This window comes from Zerene cesonia, chromosome 9 (genome assembly GCF_012273895.1).
Source record: "Zerene cesonia ecotype Mississippi chromosome 9, Zerene_cesonia_1.1, whole genome shotgun sequence".
NCBI classification, from domain to species: domain Eukaryota; kingdom Metazoa; phylum Arthropoda; class Insecta; order Lepidoptera; family Pieridae; genus Zerene; species Zerene cesonia.
In genome coordinates, this window is record NC_052110.1 from 4,775,513 (window position 1) to 4,780,359 (window position 4,847).

Genomic DNA, 4,847 nt, shown 5'->3' on the forward strand with positions numbered 1-4,847 from the left:
TCTACATTGTGGACAGTTTACGCTTTGAGCAAACTAAGTTTTATGGTTAGAGTGCTGGATGCCAAATTACCCTTTCTATATGTACAAATTTACCGCACCAAATGCATGGCTTTTAGCTGATACGCGTATTTTATTGGCTCGTCCATAATCATTTCAAAAAATCTACGTTAAAAGTTGTTTTTGTATTATAAGAGATTAATTTATTATAGTGTTTTTTTAAATTAAAGAACGGCAATCTCTAATAAGGTAACATGTACAAGCATGAAAAAATTCGAAAACATAAAATTACCTAAAACCCTCTTTATAAATAATGCTCTATAGTATATTATGTATTATATAATATATAGAGTTTAGTTTCTCACTTTATAACAAACCGAACTTTCCCTGAACGTAACTTATAAATTGCATTTTTATTGATTTAGAATTAGGTCTTAATATCTAGAAAAATATATAAAATTAACACAGCAAGCGAGTGGTATATTTAAGAAACAGTTCTTCTCTGTGGGGTTTAGTGATCAGAACACTAAAATTAAATTAAAAATACCGATAGTGTATTATTCGTTTCGATGCAACATGAGCATCGAATTAAATGCAACGCTATCGCGATGCGATAAACTTTAAATTAGCAATGCATAACCAAATCCATGTGTCACGGCGGACCAGCTTTGTGACGGTGTCACGCGACACGTCATTATGTCGTGACGCGGTGCGACACGTCGTGTGACTGACGTGACGGGCGATTACGTATCACGCAGTTAATGGGGTAATCATGCCCACTGTTATTCCTTATGCTTGAGAGACGTAATTTAAAATTAAAATGCGTTGCGTGATTGTTATATGGCGTTATGTCTGCATTAGTGGATCCGTTTCGTAATGTGGCAAGCATGACTTGGAGTTTTATGTTAAGTGACTTGTGTTTAAGAACGCGTTAATTGAATATATGTTTAGAGTTCAAAAACAGTCTGGTTTTAATTGTATATGAAAGATTTGTCACTATTGTGTGATGGGTTCGTGAGATCCCAGTGAACATGCCTTTTTAAACGATTTTCGATGAGGTAAGTTGTATCAGCTTCCTTCGTGTAATCTAATTTAGTCTAAAGTATGTTGTGTTCTCCCGTTTAAGTATTTACTAATGTTAATAGATTTCATGATCACGTTTAAGTTTTTATGTTTCTTATTATAAATTTTTTTCAATTATCCACACAGAGCGAAGGTATTTTATGTTTGTCTTATAAAGATGATATACATTACAATAATTGTGATAAGACATTGAAGAGATACTGTCTGTCATAGTCGGATTAGTTACTGATCTATTAGTCTATAGGATATTGGAGTAATCATCAGTATACTCATAAAAATAATTAGTTTATTTATTATTTACTATAAAGGGCTCTTGATCAGCAAAATAAAAACTTGGTAGGTATCTAATTTAAATAGAAAGTGTTTTTAACAGATAAAGTTATACGCATAACAAATACGTGATTTCATAATTACAATATACAAAAAATCAATACTGATAGTCAGTTAAAACTTCTGTAGCCCACTACTTTTATGTGTTTGTACTGACTTAATATTTAACAAATCCGTACACACTTTCAACATGTCTCTACATAAATAGCTACTGGTAATCGACGTGTAGTTAGATTTTCATGCTGACCACAATAGTTACTATCTAAATAAGTAAAAGCTAGATTTTATTTTATCCAGCGATATTTATGATTACGTCGTTAGTTCAATTGATCTGTGGGACGAATTTTCAAAGATCGTTACGTCACAAAACTACAATATTTCATAACGTTTGACTGGACGACTATTGCTGTGCCAATATCGTTTTCTATCTCCGAATATCGTTGGATTTATAATGTACTAGTTGTTCGCTCCTATATATGGCCTTCCTCAATAAATGGGCTACCTAACACTGAAAGAATTTTTCAAATCAGACCAGTGGTTCTTAAGATTAGTGCGTTCAAATAAACGAACAAACAAACTCTTCAGCTTTATAATATATAGTTATAATGCATCTTGCTGATGAGCTTGTTTGATTTAATAATGATTATTAATAAATTAAATACAAGCATAATTATTGTAAGTATTTAAAATTATATTCTTCTATAATATAGTTATCAATCGACGTCTTAAAAACGAAAGAAGTTTAAGATTTAGGTTGACTGCTTTTTTGCTTATGTTATTCGAAAGAACTTATATTACAAGAGATCTAATGACGTAAAGTATCACATCATCAAATCATCTTTTGGCCTATCTTTGTCCGCGATTCAAAATTTTTTTTCACTCAATAAGCGTGTTCGACCTTTGAGCATTATATATTAGGACCTTTGCGATTTCTCTTTTTGAAGTTTGCCTTGAAAATTATATAATTACGTTTCAATGAAACAATGCTTCTATATAATATAAATAGGAAGTCCGCAAATATTAAACTCGCAAAGTATGCGGATACAAAGGAAATAATTCATCAACCACGCGTAGTTTTCATAAGTTCTCTTTGATTAAACCGGTTCAAGTTAAACCAAACATTTACTTGTGAAAGAATTTCTAAGAGCTTATTAATCGGGAAAGGTAAGAATCCTTTTCTTCACTTAATGAATCCGCGATTTGAAATTAAAATTCTTTGTTGGGGCCTTCACGGGTGAGCGACAATTAGGCGTACTTTATTACAAGTAGTTGCTATTTTTAATGTGTGGTTTTAAGTAAACTATTAATACTTTTAAAAGATATATCCTGTTATTATTTCTGCGAAGAACAGATAATATTAGCACGTAGGTATTTATGAGCTACGTAAATACCTTAAACATAATAACTAATTCGCTCGATTCTAATGTATATAGTTCAAAACTGAATTTGTACTTATTTATGAAACAAGATTTGCTTTCTGCTTGAAGTTGGTTACTGACTACCCTGTGTAAAAATACTAAAATACCGCAAAACGAAATAAACTTTATTAAAAAAAAGTCTTAATTTACAATTAATTCCCCGCCAAACGAAATGCATTATATGTATTTATTTATTTACACTCGATTATTGTCCTGGCATAGAGAAACAGGTTTTTCTTAAAACAAAATCAGCATAGAAGGCGGTCTTACAAACATGCATAGACATATCAAGTTTATATTACGAGCATATACAATGTAAAAAATACTTATAATAAATTGTTCCAATTTTTGACACCATTGTTCGTTACTTGCATATATATGATGAAATTTCATCTGAATTGAACATCGGGAATTGGGTCAAATTCAACTTCTATAATACGATTACCTTCTGTTCTACTTTGCGATATGTGAAACTATATAAAATGTATTATTAGCTGATGAAACATGTATTGTTGGAAATGAAATTGGAGATTGAGGTGGAAACGTGATGAATTGTTATTTATATTGCCTAGGTTATCTACCAACCCCATTCATCATTAGTTTTAGGATCTTTAGTTTTAGGAAACGCACCGAACACATGTGCAATAATACAAACATTAGATAGTGGATTCGTATTTATTACTATTAGTTAGATGAGAATTATTGAGTAAGTTAAAATCGAAAATTGTCTTTATTATAAATTCTTAGCAATCGCAATCATAATTGTGAGAGGTTAACCAGAGGTGTTTAGGCGAATTATTAATGTCTAATATTAAAATGATCACCGAAAATCAAAATCTTAAGAAACACCTTTTAATTTTTGGTTTTATAGCATTGAAATGCTTTATAAATGACAAATTTTGAAAGAATAGTAGACTTTACTAGTGATCATTTCTCCGCAGCCAAGCATGATTTACAAAAAACAACTCAGTCCCCACGCAAACAGAACACTAAATCATTTGTCACGGATGTCTGTAATCCAACAGCAAGATGAAATAACGGGCTTTCTATAAAAACGTTTGACAATATTAGCTGTGTACAGGACGGGGGGCTTTGTGAATTGGACAGGCCGACATAAAGCGTAGCATCTATTGTACTGGACTTCATGAAACCCCGAAAAAACTCGATAAGATCCGCCGAACAAAAGATATACTAGCTGTATTGCCTTTTCGGGGTCCTCCATGCTCGCTTTGTTTCCATGTTTATTAAATTTTTGCATGCACTTTTGATGGAATACTGATAGTTGACAATAGAAGGTAACCGTTATTGTTATTTGTCAAAATGGTTACAGATGTTGTTGTATATAGATTTCTGAAACAAACAAATAGAAAGTTGTCATAAGATGTATTGTACAATCTCACGAAAATTGTATGAAAAAAAAATATTTGTATGTTTATATGTCAAAAATGTTTACGTTATTATTATTGTCATGTTGAATTTACAGTATGCAGAAAACATAAATAAAAAAAAATTCCCGTACCGGGAATCGAACCCGAGCCTCCTGGGTGAAAGCCAGGTATCCTAGCCACTAGACCATACGGGAGTTGAGTTGAAATGTGAATTTAATAAAAATATATTACATGTCAATAAAACACTGTTGATCTAAAGTATTTCAGAATACATCAGAACATATTAAAAGAACTAATTTATATTAGTTACTATCTCTATTCTCAACCTTAACCTCAACCATTTAAATTAGATATAGTTCTGACATATATGTACAAAAATTTTAATTTTAGCAAAAAACAATACCACCTTAAAATTATCAGAACAAAGTTAATTACAGTTTGTAATGTACAGGGAGTACGTATATACAATACCAAGTCCAGTTGAAACCTGCTTTATTAATTATCTAGCTGCGCCCCGCGGTTTCACGCGCGTAAGTCTATATCCCGTAGGAATATCGGGACAAAAAGTTTCCTATATGTTATTCCAGTTGTCCAGCTGTCTATGTACCAAATTTCATTGCAATCGGTTGAG

At 31.6% G+C, this 4,847-nt stretch overlaps 1 non-coding gene across 1 annotated transcript; it reads right to left on the reverse strand.

Moving 5' to 3' along the window:
- Window positions 1-4,338: 4,338 nt before the first annotated feature.
- On the reverse strand, window positions 4,339-4,410 carry Trnae-uuc. Its single transcript has one exon. It is a non-coding gene; the product is annotated as a tRNA-Glu (tRNA).
- Window positions 4,411-4,847: the final 437 nt, after the last annotated feature.